We start from the raw sequence: 20,565 nt of genomic DNA on the forward strand, positions 1-20,565 counted from the left end.
AATTAACTTCATAATTAGGCATTATTGCAAGAAACCAACTAAAGGAAGAGCTTGAACAGGTGACAAAATATCAGCTGCTGGCCAAAGAGAGGTTGAAAATGGAAAGGCAAAACTTCTGTAAATTTAACAAAAAAATAATTGAAGATATTGAAGACACCACTGAAACCCACGATAAAATTTCACCTAAAGTATCATCATATATTACAGACCTTAGTGTTACGGAACAAAAAGCCAATTTATTGATTTCTAACGATGGAAATAAAAATACCGTTACTCATTATTTTAAATGTGCTGTACATCCGTTATTACAATACAGTGATGTTTGTACCAAACAAATAGTTCAACTGGAAAAGCATCTATACTATTAAATTTGGAGACCAAATTTTTTCAGCCGGTTTGTCTCCGAGCCGATGATCGTCTGAAGTGTTATATAATAATAGATAGTTAGTGTATGTAATGTACTTTATAACTTCATATAGTAAATGCTTTAATTAGCGTAACTTAATTAATTCAACCCCAAATAAAGGTTAATCAAAACAATCAACATAATGCATCAGTGCATAAAAACACGAACCCAAGTTGTGTATCACCATAAATATTTCAAGTAGTCTTCAACCAGCGCTCAAAAAAAAAGAAGAAAAATATAACAAATTCGAAGAAATGTGTTTTATTAAGATTGTTTTTCTTCTTCTCTTAGTAAACTCCTCCTTTCTCGGAGCACCCGTGTCACACAGAGATAGAACGCATCACTCGAAAAAAAAATCCCACAAACTCGCACCACTGAAGAAATGTTTCAAATTATCAGAGAGTTCTAAATGGTCTTCTCTTAGTTATTTCTTCGTTCTTGGAGCACACGTACAACACAGAGACAGAACTTGACTCGCACCTTTCGAAAAAAAGAAATACTACAAACTAGCACCTCTGAGAAATGTTTTAATCATCAGTGTTCTAGGTTGTCTTCTATGAGCACCTGTGTAACACCGAGACAGAAGCTACTAATTGGACATTCAAACTCTCATTGAAGAAGAACAAAGTAATCAAAACTATTGAAGAAGAACAAAGTAATCAAAACTATCAACATATGCATCAGTGCATAAAAACAGTTCGAGAAACACGAACCAAGCTGTGTATCACCATAAACAGTTCAAGTAGTCGTCAACCCGCGCTCGATTTTTTCTAGTTTCAATATTAAAGTTGACGGATGTAGCAATATGTCAGCATCATCACTTTTATTGAACTGTGTTTTCAAATCATTTTTTGAAGATGGCACTGGAGATCCAGAACTGCCAAGAAGATGTTTGAATATTACTCGTTTACTTATGAAATTACGTGAAAATCGATTTAACTATTTATTATATAATGCAGCTGGTACTAATTTTTTAACATAACATTTCATCACTTATGTGAATTCCTCAAAATCATCACTAAATTTTACCCCCAAGGGTGACTGGGGAATAGAAGTATGGTCACCATTGGTCTTCCTCCGACCGGCAGTAAAACCCGTGCTAAAGTGGGGCGTCCGTTTGGCTGTGCGGGATGTACAAATTTGCAGCCACGTCCGGTCAGAATGGGGACGTTAAATCCGATGCCTCGTGTAAAGAGAGTGCCACGCTCTTTGCACGTTAAGAACCCTTGCAACAACTCTTTGAGGGGTCCGTAGGTGACCTGTTGCAAGGCTAAATTTCTGTCCCTATCCAATATACCCTCATTTCCCGTGGCAGTCTAAATTTCTCCGACCATAATCCCTTAATCTATTACAGAACCTACCTATTGTATTTATTGTGAACTTGTTCTCGTCCTGAATATGCATGAAATATTTGCCACTGGACGTTAAGCAACCAACAATCAATCAATCAATCACTAAATTTTATTCCAGGTTATAGTGTATGTGCACTGTCAAATGACAAAATAGTATGTCTATTGATAGCTCTTGGATTAAAATGTCAAATTTTTACGGAACCTCACTTGAAAAAATCAGGCGATGAAGTTAAAAATGCATGATTGTGCCTGTCCTGTAATTCAGTGGTTGTCGTTTGTTGCTGTGTTTCATATTTGTTTTTCATTCATTTTTTTGTACATTAATTAGGCCGTTAGTTTTCTCGTTTGATCGATTGATTGATTGGTGTTTGCTTTACGCCGAATGAGCGTTTGAATTGTTTAACATTTGCTCATTGTTGAATGCCGTACGGTGACCTATAGCTGTTTGTCTGTGTCATTTGGTCTCTTGTGGAGAGTTGTCTCATTGGCAATCATACCACATCTTCTTTTTTATAGTTACGGATGGGTAGTATTTCCAAAAGAGTTATTGAATTTTTTAACTATTTGTATTGACAATCCACAACTTTTTATTGAAATCGGACAATAATTTAACCTTTAAATTTAAAATTTTAATTAGTTTTATCTAACAGTTGCCTTTTATTAAGTTTAAAGTATGAGAAATTTTACAAGTAATATTGCTCTTCAGGGGGGATGTAGTGACCAGGCAATTTTAGAGAGTAAAATGAGTATTTCCCCAGCTAGGAATTACAGAGTCCTGAGGTGGGACAGGCACATACAGAATGGGGGGTTAAATTAATTTGAAGGCGCAAACCCTCCCTATCCTGGGACAGTGGTGTAACAGTACAAGATAAGAACAAACTATAGGGCCATTTTCAAGATACCCTCATCATTAGTATATCAGTTTGACTTTTATCACTTTGTCAATTTGACTTGTCATTCATTAAATAAATAAAAAAAAAAATACAGGTAAATTGCTTTAATAACATATATATACAAATCAGTACATTATAAAAGCAAAAAACTATTGAGTTATTTGGATCATCTAAATCATTTTGAAGATTATTGTTTTCATTGGTTATTTTGTTCATGTTTTTTTCTATGTACATTTCTCTCTCCTACGTTGTCAGATTCATCAGTGAGGTCACTATGTTCCTTAGGAGCATTGTACCTCTTTATAATATTATGCCTGTATTTGCCAACAATTTTATCATCGTTATCAATAAAAGTGATGATCCTTAGTTTTGGAATGTCACTAATAATGTATGATATAACCATTCTGCCATTCCCAATGTTTTATTCGTTTTCATATTTTTAACCAAAACCATATCTACCGTTTTGTTCATTCTGCTTATTGTGGCTGATAATATAAGACATCTAAGGGAGGTTACGTTATACAAATGGACAGAGATAGGTGAAAAACTGTCAACAAGCTTCCAAATAAATGGGAGAAGGGTCAGAGAGAGAACAAATTTGCTTATTACTCAATTTAAAAAAGATAGTCGTGAACACTTGAAAAAGTAAGTGATTTTCCAGGCGGAGGAGGGGTTTATTTACATTTTGTATAGTGTTGAAAATTCATTTTCATGCAGGATAAATAAATATTTTTGCCACGAAAAACGACCCTCAACAAATACTAACAGAACGTAGAAAACTCATCCAACATACGCAGGGAATTAAAACTCAATAAGCAGGAGATAATATGCATTGTACTCGGCCCGAATAATCATGAAAACTGCACATCGACCTTACAGCAACATGCACGTTGCGATATCTATATTAGTAAAAGAAGAGACCGATTTCATTGAGCCGCAACTACTGTGAAACCATACAAAGTCGGAAATATTTGTGATATGACGTATAAATGTAGTGTTTTGTACTTCCAAAATTTGTCTGTGATACAATCTTTTTCCAACGAAAACGCCCCCCAAGGGTGACTGGGGAATAGAAGTATGGTCACCATTGGTCTTCCTCCGACCGGCAGTAAAACCCGTGCTAAAGTGGGGCGTCCGTTTGGCTGTGCGGGATGTACAAATTTGCAGCCACGTCCGGTCAGAATGGGGACGTTAAATCCGATGCCTCGTGTAAAGAGAGTGCCACGCTCTTTGCACGTTAAGAACCCTTGCAACAACTCTTTGAGGGGTCCGTAGGTAACCTGTTGCAAGGCTAAATTTCTGTCCCTATCCAATATACCCTCATTTCCCGTGGTAGTCTAAATTTCTCCGACCTTAATCCCTTAACCTATTACAGAACCTACCAATTGTATTTTTTGTGAACTTGTTCTCGTCCTGAATATGCATGAAATATTTGCCACTGGACGTTAAGCAACCAACAATCAATCAATCAATCCAACGAAAACGCCATTTTGTTTAGAAAATATCCGTTATCGATCAGTGTCTTATACGCTTTCGCGCATGCTCAGTCGACGTACGCCAAATTCTAAGGCAGTTTTTATTTTAAATAAATCATATTAATAAGGTAAAATCTGTTCAGATAGATATTTTTTAAACACTTTCTACAACATTTGAAATTAACCAATCAACACATACAAGGGAGTCATAGTATACTTGATAGTTTTGATTTTCTAAAAGACGATTAAGGACATGTTTCATCCGGATTAGATGGTATTTTTTCCATCGTGTTACTCATTTAGATCCCTTTCGGTAATGTCAACGGATCTGACGTATCTTTCATACGGTTATCGAGTTAAAAGGGTAAACAACAACTGAAAATCACACTGTCTTTTTTATAATAAGAGTTTTCGAAGTATTTCGTTTGCTAAGTATTTACTAATGCTAGTACCTATCCATGTACATTTAATTCATACATCACTGAAGAAAGTGATAAGAACTGAGAAATCCGAAAAATATTTTTTTAATTTTTTTTATTATTATAGGTTACCACGTCAAGCTCAAATTATCAATCATGGATGGAAATGTTGGCTTTGAATGAATAAGGAAGAACTTCATTGAAGGCGCAAAAAAATGGGAATTATATTTCATTACACCCATGGACGCTACAAAAAGAGAATCTTCATTTGCTAAAAAAAAAGTGATAATGTTGCAGATTTTGACGATTTTGTTCATGATGAGAACACTAAAAGTAGCGACGGCAGACATCATAACGTCTATGCAAATACTAATCTCTAAATGCATAGATGAATCAGAAAACCTAATTGGTTTTTTTTTACAAAAGTTTGTCTTATATTTTTATATCCGAGACTGCACATTTTAGCATTTTATATATATCCTGTACATTATATATTTCTTGGGATGGGGTATGGAGAAAAATATTTTTCTGTTTTAAAAAATCAATTATAGTTTTAAGTACGCTTATTTTTATTTATTTTTTTCTTTCAAAGAAACATTTTAGAGCAGTAATTTCATTCTAAACGTTAGTTTATTCTGAAAAATTGTAAGACTTGCACGTTTTACTCTCTTTTCTTGTAGGGTTTTCCATGGTGAGACTATGCTGAATTGTCTTTTGGGTGGCATGGTGGTAATCTTGACATAGACCAGTTAAAAACAAATGCTGCAAACAAGATCACAGACATAGATAAGACAAACTTAGTAGAGCAATCGAATAATATAAATGTGGACATTACCGATACAATAGGAGTGAAACTAGTTAAAGCATTTATTATATTGATTATAAAAAACCTTAATTTACTTGCGAAACAAAATGTATCATTTCGGATGACTCACTTAGGTTCATTGGACTTATTTCAATTCTGTGTATGATTCATGTGTAAATGATGATAATCAAGATGTGAAAATGGGTGAAAGCGAAGTGAGGAAGAGTAGTGGAGGTCAGATGCGATAATAGTTTATCAGAAAGTGTCCAATTTATTGTTACATCTAATAAAATTATCTAGGAAAAAAGACCGATTTAAGGTTACATCTAACACAATTATCTTTAAAAAGGTGTCGAATTTATTGTAAAATATAATAATATTAGCAATTAAGAAGAGAACGATTTCAAGTTACATCTTATACAATTATCTATAAAAAAAATGTTAAAATTAAATGTTTAATTATCATTTCAAAAAGTGGCCAAGTTACATCTTATAAAATTATCTAGAAAAGTGACCGATTTAAGGTTACATCAAATACAATAATCGTTTACAAGTGGTAGAACTTGCTGTAAAATATAATAAAATTAACAATTAAGAAAGGATCAAATAAAATTGAGAATGGAAATGGGGAATATGTCAAAAAGACAACAACCCTACCAAAGAGCAGACAACAGCCGAAGGTCACTAATGGGTATTCAATGCAGCGAGAAAATCCCGCACCCGGAGGTGGTTCTCAGCTGGCCCCTAAATAAAATTGTGTGGTAGTTCAGTGCAAATGGACGTCACACTAAACTCCAAAACATATAAATGAACTAAAATTAAAAACAATACTAGACTTATAAAGGCCAGAGGCTCTTGGCTTGAGACAGGCGCAAAAATGCGGCGGGGTTAAACATGTTTTGTGAGATCTCAACCCTCCCCCTATACCTCTAGCCAATGTAGAATAAAGAAGCACATAGCAATACGCACAGTAAAACTCAGTTTAAAAGAAGTCCAAGTCCGATGTCAGAATAGGTAACAAAAGAAACTAAGCAAAATGACAATGATACATAAATGAACAAAGGACTACTAGCAGTTACTGACATGCCAGCTCCAGACCTCAATTAAACTGATTGGAAGATTGTGTCTTCATCATATGATATAATCAAGTACAATTCCTCTAGTTAGGGGTTTAGTATCATACCATCATAAAATACACGAGAACATAACTTGACAACAGTATCGTAACTATATCCTTTCCGAATAAGTCTGTTTAAAAGTTTGGTTAGCTTTTGAGGTGAATGTCGACATTTATTTGCTTTGTAAAGAATATTACCATAAAATATTGGATGTGAAATACCCGAACGTATAAGATGTCTGCATGTTGATTTATATTGAAACATATTTATACTATTTAAGGTTACATCTCATACAATTACCTTTAAAAAACGTTCGATTTTAAAATCTAAATTAAGAAAGTGGCCGATTTATGGTTACATCTTATTAAATTATCTAGGAAAAGTGACCGATTCAAGGCCAAATCTACTACATTTATCTAGAAAAAACTGATTGTAGGTTAAATCTAATAAAATTATCTTTAAAATACAGAACAATTTATTGTAAAATATTTTAAAATTAACAATTATGAATTGACCGATTTAACGTTATAATATTATATATTACAAATGTTCGAATGTAATGTAAAATGTAGTAAAATTATCAATACAGAAAGTGTCCGATTGAACGTTACATTTTATAAAATAATCTAGAAAAAGTGTCTGATTTGAGGTCACATCTAAAACACGTATCTTTAAAAAGTGACAGATTAAAGGTTACATCTAATACTACTATCTCTGAAAAGTAGTCGATTTTTAAAAAAAATAGCCAATAAAGAAAATGTCCTATTTCAGGTTACATGCAATACAATTATCTAGGAAATGTGACTGCTTACAGGTTACATTTGAGATAATTATCTTTTAAAAGTAGTCGAATTTATTGTTAAACGATCAATGAAGAAAGTGGCCGATTTCAGGTGTGAAAATGTGACCGCTTAGAGGTTACATCTAATACAGTTATCTATTAAAAGTAGTCGATTTTTTTTAAATATAGTAAAAAACATTAATAGCATAACAATGCATGTGTGTAGTTTTTTTATTGAATTTGCAGTGATGAATGGCTTTAATCATGACAAACTATGTAAGACTAACTACTTGTAATAATTAAAATGCTCATAGTATGCTTATAAATGTTATAAGTGATGCTATTAAAGATGAAATACTATTTTTTTTTAATGTTAATGAATTATGATTGGCTGGTCCCGTATTCACTAAAGATTCGATACAACATGTCGTATCGTAATTATTTATCTTTAATATACGCCATGCATAAGACATTTCGTAATTTGTATTCTCTAACGTTGTCGTAGTACTGTTGCAAGTTTTTTACGTTTAATATAATGGTTTATTGTTCCTCTTGAACCCTTTTTATAATTTATTCTACTTTCCTGTTATTTTAATTTCCCATTTACAATACCGAGGTGGTTTTTTGGATTAACAAATACAATCTTTCAAACTTTTGGCATATCGTATTGTACCGGATGAAGAATATTTTGATGGCGCTTTGTAACACGTTTTTATTTAGCATTTAGTGGCTCAAAAGCAGCGGAAATCTAACGAGTTTCCTTAGAGACTAAACAATTTGTATTTTTTATCATTTGACATTATGCACGTCTTTCAACATAGCTAAATATGTTTAAATATTCACAAAACGTTCACAGTATATATAAACAGATGAAGTGTTTACCGGAAAAAGTAAATATACGAAAACGTCGCCATGGGACGTTCATAAAAAGTAAGTTTTTAACAATTGAGCAATTGAAATATTTTACAGGTAGCCAATACTTAAAAAAAAATAATAAGCATGGCCTATTGTCAAATTGTTCTTTAGCATGCATACAATTTGGGTACTCCTCATTACAGATTCGTGGATCATTTGGGGTGGATTATTTGGGGATCGGATCAACCCCATTTTCTATGATTCAATATGGATTTAAAATTAAATTATTGAATTGGTGGCAACATATAGCAATTAAGGATACATCTAAAACAATAAACACAATGAAAACGTGTCCGGGTCAAACATCAACGTAGATAAAAAAAACTGTCAAAATAGGTGCAATTTGGGTACTCTTACGTTAAGTATAATGTGTGCAAATTTCTTTAATGCATTTTGCAGTATATAAATATGTTATCCTCACCCCCCAAGGGTGACTGGGGAATAGAAGTATGGTCACCATTGGTCTTCCTCCGACCGGCAGTAAAACCCGTGCTAAAGTGGGGCGTCCGTTTGGCTGTGCGGGATGTACAAATTTGCAGCCACGTCCGGTCAGAATGGGGACGTTAAATCCGATGCCTCGTGTAAAGAAAGTGCCACGTTCTTTGCACGTTAAGAACCCTTGCAACAACTCTTTGAGAGGTCCGTAGGTGACCTGTTGCAAGGCTAAATTTCTGTCCCTATCCAATATACCCTCATTTCCCGTGGCAGTCTAAATTTCTCCGACCTAAATCCCTTAATCTATTACAGAACCTACCTATTGTATTTATTGTGAACTTGTTCTCGTCCTGAATATGCATGAAATATTTGCCACTGGACGTTAAGCAACCAACAATCAATCAATCATGTTATCCTCAAATCATCCAAAGAGAAAGTAACAATGATTGTATTTTTTAACAGACGCTGTCGTTTCCTGTGGTCATTAAATCGAATTTCCTGAGGAGACCGTTACTTTAATCAATAATGAAAGTCCAGAGTTAACAGATATACAAGCTAAGCCAGGTCAGTTCCATCATTTGCACAAGCTACAACCTTTTGATGGTCAAGTCGTTATATGTTTTATTAAAATGAATTTTCATTTATTTTAGGATTGAGGTATTCCAAAGCGTGTATAAGGTGAATTAAGGTATTTAAGCTATGCGTTTGACTTAACGTTTGTTCTGATTTTTGCACGTTTCAGTGTGACCGTCGGGCTAAATTTAGGTTTCTTTGCCAGATTTATAATGATACTGATATTACACCATGACTTCATTCAAGTTCAATTCACAGTTGTTGCGCAATGCATGGTCATCGGTTTGCAAAGACTTCCACTCAAATCGGTGCTAAGGGTCGTTTTAAACTTTCAGAGAAGTGAGAGTATGTTGCCCATTGAAGGCCTTACTGTGACTTTAAGATGAAGAACAGGAATAAAAGCACTGTTCCTTTGTTGTTGTGTTTTTGTCTAAGCATATACTGATTTTGACATGGATGGATATCCCTTATCCTCTCTTTTCTATCATTTTAGACACGGACAACACTTGATATTGAGCAGGGTCCCTACACCTTGTGTGTATAAAAATTACAGACATAGTAAAATTGTATGGATACGGACAAGATCACAAATAAAGCTACAAAATGAGTTGAAGAATTAAATAAAAATCAACAACACACACAAAAGGGGGTCCATACTCCAGCGCCTATGAATGTAGCTATGAGTAAAATTGAGAATGGAAATGGGGAATGTGTCAAAGAGACAACAACCCGACCATAGAACAGACAACAGCAGAAGGTCGTCAACAGGTCTTCAATGCAGCGAGAAATTCCCGCACCCGGAAGCGTCCCTCAGCTGGCCCCTAAACAAATATATATACTAGTTCAGTGATAATGAACGCCATACTAAACTCCAAATTGTACACAAGAAACTAAAATTAAAAATAATACTGACTTGGGACAGGCGCAAAAATGCGGCGGGGTTAAACATGTTTATGAGATCTCAACCCTCCCCCTATACCTCTAGCCAATGTAGAAAAGTAAACGCATAACAATACGCACATTAAAATTCAGTTCAAGAGAAGTCCGAGTCTGATGTCAGAAGATGTAACCAAAGAAAATAAACAAAATGACAATAATACATAAATAACAACAGACTACTAGCAGTTAACTGACATGCCAGCTCCAGACTTCAATTAAACTGATTGAAAGATTATGTCTTCATCATATGAATATCAGGCACAATCCTTCCCGTTAGGGGTTTAGTATCATACCATCATAACATATACGAGAAGAATATAACCCGTGTCATGTTCTTAATCATTGACTCATTGTATGAGTGCATACAATGAGTCAATGATTAAGATGAAGTTTACCAAGAACAATGTTTTTAGGTTTTTAAAAATACAAATATGCGGATGAAAAAAATGATAGTGTCTCTCATTTAGTACACATGTATTGATGTTTTGTTATATTTTTGTGTGTTTGCGGTTTGTTTTAATCTATTAAAAGATATGCTCATTGATCATTTTGAATTGCAGTGAGTAGTAGTTCCTGTGTTACAGCCACAGTAATCTCGTCATTAGGAAAAAAGATCGGCAACAGTAGGGAGAAGAATTGACGAAGAGCTGCTTGCAGTGGAAAAAGAAAACTGCAAATTGAAACAGAACGGTTCGTTGTAGAGAAAAGGAGATTACAAGTAGAACAAGACAAACTTGATATTGAGAAAAGTCGCTTGGAAATTGAAACCAAGAGGCTGAAATTGGAAGAAGACAGACAATAAAGTCAAAAGAACTTTAATTTATGTTCCCCTTTTAATTCTAAATCTGGTTCAATGAGGAGCTACTACCAATGTAAAATACAAAAAAAATTACTTTAAATGGGGAGAGGGAGTTGGAGTTTTTTTGTTAATATTTCGTGTGTGATTTTTGTCCACTATTTGGCAACCATTAATGGTAATTATTGATGATTTATTAATAGTATACATGTAAGGCAAATTATCACTTTTCTTGCTTTTACTGTTGATCTCCTTGTGACTTGATTTTACTTTGGACTCGACAATATTTATAGAAATATTGTTTATTTATGATTTCAATGTTTGCCTAGTCTCTATTTACTTGCATAAGTATATATAAGAATCACAAGTTAAGGTTTGATTGCCAATGAGACAACTATCCACCAGATTGATTGATTGTTGGTTGCTCAACGTCCAGTGGCAAATATTATATGCATGTTCAGGACGAGAACAAGATAACAATTCTCATTATGCAACATAACAAAATAATTTTCACCAAATACAACATACAAACAGTTATATATATTTGAATTTAAACAATCAGCAAAAGTACTTACTTTCCACACTAAAACTCTTATCGTCTCTCTTTTTGAAGTGCTTGATCAACACTTATTGCCTTAAGAGAAATATTGACACTATTATCACAAGTGGAAATGTGTTATATTCAGAAGTACTTGTGTTCGTTAATGTATTTATGAAATAATTGTCATAAAAGTGTAAAAAAAAAACAGCGAACACAATACATATTACACAACAATAAATAGTATAAGTCATTTCTCATATGGAAGTAATCAATGTATATTGATGCAGAAAAATGTGAAACAGTTACCATTTATCCTTGTAAAATATATAAGGTGAAATTTCCGTACTTTTTTTTGTCATGCTTGAAGATATTGATTTTATAATTGGTATATAGTGTTATCATGACAAGTTACATTTCAAGTTCACATTTTGTTCCGATCTGAAGATTTTATGCAGAGTTATATTGGACTTAGAAAATTCAATCAAATAATCAGTTTTCCGCTCTTTTTTTTTTGTCATGCTTGAAGATATTGATTTAATAATTGTCATGCTTGAAGATATTGATTTAATATTTGGTTTATTGTTTTATCATGACAAGTAACAGATCAAATTCAAATTTTGTTCCGGTCTGATGATTTTATGCAGAGTTATGGTCCTTGGACTTAAGAAAATTCACTTTTTTTGTCATGCTTGAAGATATTGATTTAATAATTGGTATATAGTTTTCTCATGACAAGTTAAAGATCGATTTCGAATATTGTTCCGGTCTGATGATTTTATGCAGAGTTATGGTTCTTGGACTTAGAAAATTCACTCAAATAGTCAGTATTCCGCTTTTTTTTTGTCATGCTTGAAGATATTGATTTAATAATTGGTATATAGTTTTATCAAAAGTTACAGATCAAGTTTCAATATTGTTCCGGTCTGATGATTTTATGCAGAGTTATGGTTCTTGTACTTAGACAATTCACTCAAATAATCAGTTTTCCGCTCTTTTTTTTTGTTATGCTTGAAGATATTGATTTAATAATTGGTTCATTGTTTTATCATGACAAGTAACAGATCAAATTCAAATTTTGTTCCGGTCTGATAATTTTGTGCAGAGTTATGTATGATCTTTGGACTTAAGATACTTCACTCAAATAATCAGTTTTATACTTTTGTTTTCGTCAGGCTTAGTCAGGGAACAACCATTTAACTTCAAAGAGGGGGGTGGGGTATGTTTTTTTTTCCTTAAAAAATATTCTGATCCCCAATTTGATGAAAATATTCAGTTCAAGCAGAGGATCAAAAAAATATTCTGAACCAATACTTTATAGTGTTAAATTTCGAACAAAATAATTTGATTGATAGCGTTGAAAAAAGAAATAAAGTTTGACTCCGACAAAAATACTCCCCCCCCCCCCTTTTTGAAGTTAAATGGTCCCCCCTTGGACAACGTTTGGACTGATGTTTGTAAAAAGTATATGCATTTTACATAAATGTAGCTCCATTAAGGGTCCTAAATCCGCCCGGTTTTTAAATAGCGATTAAAAGGAAACGGGATTTTTTTTGTATTAAGGGATAGTTCCTTTTTTGTTATTTGTGCATTTTTAAGTTATCACACGACAATCAGCTTTGAACAAAGTACAAGTAAGCAGCGAAGTCTAGTCAGAATGAGGCGTGTAGAAAGAGTGCCAAGCTCTCGCTCTCTTCGCATTAAGAACCCCTGCAGTAACTCGTTGGTTTGTTACAAGGCAACATTTCTGTCCATATCCCTTATACCCTAATTTTCCAGTGGCATCTAAATGTGCCGATCTTCATCCTGCACGGACTCATACAGGACCTACCTATTGTAGTTATTGTTAATTTGTAATTGTCCTGAACATGCCACTTTTAACCAACAATAAATTATTTAAAATAGGTCGTTTACATACAAATTACAAAGACACTTATGTTTCGACTCTCGGGCTAAGTAGCCCTTAGATTGATTTTGGTATTTTTAACTTTCCTTTGGCCATACACGTCTTCAATTATTTCGGTTCTTATATTTACTTGACTTTCAAATATTCAGTTTTCAGCGTTCCGTTGCTGAATGCTTTACTTAAAATTCAGCGTTTTATATTCTGGTTTTTCGAGAGCAACATTGGTGTATGGCCAAAATGAACGTTAAAAATAGCAAAATCCATCGTGCACAGAGCATGGCACTCTCTCTATGATACTGATCTCATGTTATGTCCAATTTGTTTAAAAAACCCGAATTCTTCTTTAAATTATTCATTTTGGAATTAAAAATGATTTGATATATTTCGTGCTTTTTATTCTTAATTAAAAATGATCATAATCACAGCCGTATTTCTTGTTTTAAAATTAATTCTCTTTTGAGAAATATTTATTTTGTTATCCAATTTTTCACTGCTTACAACTGTCTGTCGCTGGTTTTATTTTATGCATTAACTTTTAAGAAACAGTAACTGTTCATTTCGTTTTGTTTCGTTCCGTTCCGTTCCGCTTTTATTCCGTTTCGCACTTTACAGCTACCCCTCTTGTCGCCCGTTTTCTATTTTTGATATCTTAGTCAAAAATTAAAAAATCAAACTTTAAAAAAGCGAAATAATAAAAACTGCACGTTAAGTTTAGTACTTTTAAAGTTTGATCAAATATCTAAAGTATCAAATTTAAAAATGATATTTAGAATTTAAAAAATTTAATTATTTGATCAAAATTCCATAAATTTTAAAAAATTTGGAATTTTAAAATTTTTTAAAATTTTGAAATGATAAGTGTTACACGGACCTATCTACCTTGGCTACATATTTCTTCAATATTGTTAAGGCTTTGTCATTCATCCCGAAAATACGAATTATATTCACGAATGTAGACAAACACCAAGACCAAAAGAATTTTCTCACTGTACTCTATAGCTGTAGTAATCTCTCAATCAATATAACATTCACAGAAGAAGGCTAGAAATAGTTTACAACATACACAGGCGAGATTAATAGTTCATTAGTTAATCGTAGTAACAAAGTAGCAAAGGTTTTTGAGAGATCAGGTCACAATTTGTCCATTCACATTACTTACGGCATTAATAATCTTCCCGTTCTTTGCGATCATGTCTACCTTCAGGCTTTAGAATAATAGTCCTGGAAATCCTCATTTATCCCATATTCTTCATTTGGAGTCAGTACCAGTTTTTCTGAAATATTAAATTTGTATTAGATAATAATAATTAACATGATATGGAATCATACAGGAATATCAACATGATCAATGTTAGTCGGTAATTTTAAGATTAAAACGCGATGCTTGTTTAGAGCAATGGTCGAATTTTAATTTCAAACAATCCTTAAATACTATAATACCTATTCTTGGCTTTTATATTCAGGTGCAGTCATTTCATTTAAGTACAGTATGTAGATGAATTGGTTATTAGTTTTGTAATGAAATATAGTGTGGTGCACGTTTTAAGCTAAGCGTCCAGTTGACAAATACTCAGTCCACTGAAATATTGTTAGATGATCATGTTTTCGCTGAATCATTCTGATGGTTGAAAACAAAAATTCCAGATGGAAGGTAATATTTATATAAAGCGGTAGATTTTTAGATAACAGCAGCTAAATATAGGAATCAGGATGAATTTCTAAATTTAAATGAAGATCCTGACTAGTTGAGTTAAAATAAATGCAATTCTGTCAATTAACACATCATGGTATGTATAAGTCTTTATCACCGAGGTTTGATTTTCGTTTTATTTTTTCCCTTGTGAAATTACAGAAATAATGACTGAAAATTAGGATTTATCTACATATATAGTACTTATTTAAAGCACATATATATTTACATAAAGGAAAATTGTAATATATTTGACAATCTGTAACATGAACGAAATAGAAATGATAACTAACAAAGATCATATTTAACCTGTGTAAAAGCCACTCTTAAAACAATGTTAGAGTTTAAATAACACACAAATATTGGCTTAATGATTTATTTTCTTCATTTGTCCCTAAATTGCATAATGCTATAAATCTTAACTTACAGGAAGTTCGAGACTGCGTATGTCAGTTTGAAAAAGCTCATGTGAGCAATGATCTATGTTAGTTTTAAAAGGAGAACTTTTCTCTACTTACAAAACTATCATAAAACTAATCTAGATGATAAACTTAGATCATCTGAGGTTTGAATTGCTGATATGAACATTATGTTCGGGCACATATGAACGATCAAACTGCACAAATGAGAAATCTAATTTGCACACACATAAGTTACTCTGTCAGGTCTTCAAAAATTGCTCCCTGAAGACTTGTTTGTTGAATATAGCAGACAATATAGTCCAGTGCAAGAGTAAAGAGGTTGGGTATTTTTTTTTCAGTCTAGCCTGCGACGTAGGTCTCGGAAAATGAGACATATAAATTGCTTTTACGTCGGAGGAGGATGGGTCAATTTTATTATACTTCACGTCAAAATGCTAGATTTTGATTGGTTAATACGAGGGTGATAATATTCTCGTTCACAAGGCTAATACTCTATTACCCTTCACACCACTGGATTTTGAGCAACCATCAATCAATCAATACTCTTCACTGAAAAGCTTGATCAATTGTGATTTTTTTTTATTAAATATGGATGATTGTTATGTACATGACGTTATTGTTTATCACTTTGAACTAAGATTGTATAGACAGTATAATATAAAGAAAGTGTTGATTGATTGATTGTTGGTTGCTTAACGTCCAGTGGCAAATATTTCATGCATATTCAGAACGAGAACAAATTAACAATAAATACAATAGGTAGGTTCTGTAATAGGGGCGTCCGGGATTAAGGTCGGAAAAATTTAGACTGCCACGGGAAATAAGGGTATATTGGATAGGGACAGAAATTTAACCTTGCAACAGGTCACCTACGGACCCCTCAAAGAGTTGTTGCAAGGGTTCTTAGCGTGCAAAGAGCGTGGCACTCTCTTTACACGAGGCATCGGATTTAACGTCCCCATTCTGACAGGACGTGGCTTCAAATTTGTACATCCCGCACAGCCAAACGGTCGCCCCACTTTAGCAAGGGTTTTACTGCCGGTCGGAAGAAGACCAATGGTGACCATACTTCTATTCCCTAGTCACGCTTGGGGGTTATAAAGAAAGTAAAACATAGCTGAGAGGGTGATAAAAGGTAGACCATTACCTTACGACAAGACATCGACGACCTTGACTTTGCCTCGTTTCACCATGTTTTTTTGGGGTTAACTATCTACTCTATCACCCTCTCTACTTTACGCTATTTGTAAAATATTTGATAAACTGATTTTTACTTACAGTTTTTGTTCAGAAAATAGGAAGATGTGGAAGAAATGGTGAGCCCTCAAAAGCACCTCTCTTTTTAAAAAAATACTGATTTATGCTCTGCAAATCTAAATGAAAATACGAAAAGTTATGTAGAAAATACTTCAATCTGCCGCAGACCATAATTGCTTTACCTGATTTGAGGCCAATGTAAATGAGAATAAAAGTTCATATAACTGCTGTGACATTTGCAGGAGAACAAATCAATGTTCAATGGGGTCCTCGGTGGCCAAGTGGTCTAAGTAGTTCTACTACTGTAATCACTAGCCAGTCAACACTGAGGTTGTGAGTTCGAACCCCGCTCGTGTGGGTGCACTCGACTCCAATCTTAATTGACTAGGATTGTCAGTTTCCTATCGAAGGTCGGTGGTTTTCTCCGGGCACTCCGGCTTCCTCCACCAATAAAAACTGGCCGCCACGAAATAGCCCAAAAGTGGCGCTTAAAAGTGGCGTTAAAACACCAACAATCAATCAATCAATGTTCAATTTAAGCAACCAACAATCAATCAATCATTGTGATAAGAAAAATAGCTGTCAACTTACTTAGTGCATTTCTTTAAAATTGCATAATAACCTTGACACAGCTGTGGATATGGGAGATTGTTATAGGTCTGTCCGTCATACTAAAACACTCATGGGTGACTGGGGAATAGAAGTATGGTCACAATTGGTCTTCCTCCGACCGGCAGTAAAACCCTTGTTAGAGTGGGGCGTCCGTTTGGCTGTGCGGGATGTACAAATTTGCAGTCACGTCCGGTCAGAATGGGGACGTTAAATCCGATGCCTCGTGTAAAGAGAGTGCCGCGCTCTTTGCACGCTAAGAACCCTTGCAACAACTCTTTGAGGGGTCCGTAGGTGACCTGTTGCAAGGCTAAATTTCTGTCCCTATCCAATATACCCTCATTTCCCGTGGCAGTCCAAATTTCTCTGACCTTAAAAAATAATCACTCTATAAATTGGTGAATCCATTAATAAAGAATTACAGATAAATGAACTTGTTAACAAACTATTCACTGTCAATCAAATTTCTCTTTCAATACCAATTATGAACACCAAGGATTAAACTCACAAAATTTCCAATCAAAATATCACCATTATAACAAGCAATGAATGTGATCACAAGTTTTTTGAAAAAGTTCATCCTTGGGGTCAATTAAACTCCAGTTTGCACACGTATCTGATTGTTGAATATGAAGTTTATAGTCGGTTTTGAGATACATAAGAGATGTAGACGCTGCATAATTTCACCTTTTGTCATTTTTTGAAACAAATAAAAGAATTTGCGTTTGAAGTTTATTGGTCTGCTGTTTCTTCACACAATGTAAAAATGTTATTAGAGAGCTCATCATCTGTCGGAGGCTTTTTTGGTTCTGACATCACAAGTTTTTTTTCACCTCTTTTGATTGCCCTGGAGCAATAATATTCAGTAAAGAATCTACAGATTCATCTGCTTTACGTTTATAATAGCGAATGGTACTGTCCTTCATGGAAGATATATTAGAACGTAACTGTTATCTTAACGGACTTGATTTACCATTTAATATGTTCAACGTTTATTTGCTTGGTCTAAAATGTTCTGTACTTATACATCCCGTCATTGTGTTATTGCTCTATGATAATTTTAGTATTCTTGTCTCTTATTTTTGCTAATATTCTTTGTCTATATGCCGTTTTGTGTTTCTTTGTTACATATGACATGGCTCTGTACTTATACATCCCATTATATAATAATTTTTGTATTCTTAACTTTCATTTCTGCTAATATGCTTTGTCTATATGCCTTTTTGTGTTTCTTTGTTACATATGACGAGGCTTTGCATACATCCCGTCATTGTGTTATTGTGCCGTGGTAAATGTTTGTTTGCATATTTTTTTTTTTATAGTGATTAAGATAATAACTCAATGTTAAATGCTGTACCCCTATTTTTTGATTGATGATGTTGTTTGCTTTACGCCGCATTAGCACAGAAAGGCTATATCGCGGCGAGAGCTAATTCGAATATTATAACAATTTAAGGTATATTTTTAAAATCAGACAAAAGGTCTTTCAATAAACTAAAATTCTAGACTAAAGCAAATTGATTATTTACAAATAAAAATCAACACTAAGATAACGTGATAAAAATTAAAATCGTTTTAAATATAACAACATTTTTATATTTTATAATATATTCCAATTTCTTTTAAGAATGAAACAATATTTGTAAATGGAGTATTATTAAATAAATCATACATATTTTTGACATTGAAATGCTTCTTCCGAATATCAGCAAAGTCAATACAATTGATTAAAACATGTTTAATAGTATACTTGCAGTTACAAGGTATACATTGTGGTTCTACTTCATTTTTTAAAAGATATTCGTGTGTTATTCTAGTATGACCAATACGACATCTAGAAATAACACACTGATCTTTTCTGCACATAAAATTATTGAAAGGTTTACATAAAGATACATTATCACTTTCTTTTAAATGAGTTTCTTGAAGACAAAATGCAGTAGGTAAAAAAGACTAAACTAGAAGCGTTAACTCGAGAAGATTTATTTTAAGACCTCGGCAATTCCATTGGATGATATTAGTCATGATTTGTTAATAGACGGGCGAATGCTATCGAGTTTGCCAGCATTCTTATTTCGCTCACCCTGAGATTGTAATCTTTCGGGTGGCGGAACACTTTCGATTTCCATTTCTGATTCGTCGTTAAGTGTTGAAAATCTGTTGTGTGAGGAGAGTCGTCGATCTCCAGGACCATGCGCAGCTGGTTTTACTCCGCCTCGACCCCTACCCCGCGACCTCGAATCAGAAGACTTCTGAGAGGATGTATTTGCTGGCTTCTTTGGGACATCCTTCTGTTCTGGAGAACGAAGAGGAGACGGGGCTTTAGAAGACTTTGTACTAGATGCAGAAGATAAACTAGTTTTATTAGATGCAGATGAAGGAGGACTATTGGAGATGGAAGAATCATCTATGTCACTGGGAAGATCCCAGACAGATTCACCGCCCCAACTGTCTGATTTAACTGTATCTTTTTTATTTGATTTCTTTTTTTCATTTTTTTTAGATGATGACATTGAGCTCTGTAAGGAAGATTGAGTTGACTGAGTACTGGTTTTAGAATGTGTTGGTTTTCTTGGAATTAATATTTTATCGTTAGGTTCTGTTTCAACAGGCAGCATTGTAAATGTCTCAGCATCAATTGGCCAGGTCATGCGAGTTTGTGTATGCTCGTGACTGAATGAGCGGACAACTTTGCTGGCGTACGATGGTCTGTTCGAAACAAGGAGATCATTCGAAACAGAAGCTATCTGTTTAGCTTCTGGGTAACTGATGTTTCTTTCTGTTTTAATTTTGATAATATTTTTTTCTTTAAGGTAAACAGGGCAGTCCCTAGATGATGAAAAATGGGGTTCACCACAGTTTACACATTTAGAAGATTCAGAGCTACAGGTTGTTCCCTCGTGTCCTTCGTCAGAACACTTGAAGCATCTCTGCGTACCACGACATTGTTTGCTTCCATGACCAAACTTTTGACAAGTGAAGCATCGAATTGGGTTAGGGATAAACCTGTCAACTCTGATTCCGAAGCAACCTAAAGTAATAGATGAAGGAGGAGTTGGAGTTCTAAATGTCAAAAGATATGTATTTAATTTGATTATATTTCCATTCTTTTTTATTTGAAATCTAACAACATCAGTTACACCTTGGCTTGAAAGTTCCTCACAGATTTCTTCCACGGTAAGGTCACCAAGGTATTGACTTCTGTCTCGAATGATCCCCTTACAGCTGTTCAAACT

This window comes from Mytilus californianus, unplaced genomic scaffold (assembly GCF_021869535.1).
Source record: "Mytilus californianus isolate M0D057914Y unplaced genomic scaffold, xbMytCali1.0.p SCAF_24, whole genome shotgun sequence".
Taxonomy (NCBI): domain Eukaryota; kingdom Metazoa; phylum Mollusca; class Bivalvia; order Mytilida; family Mytilidae; genus Mytilus; species Mytilus californianus.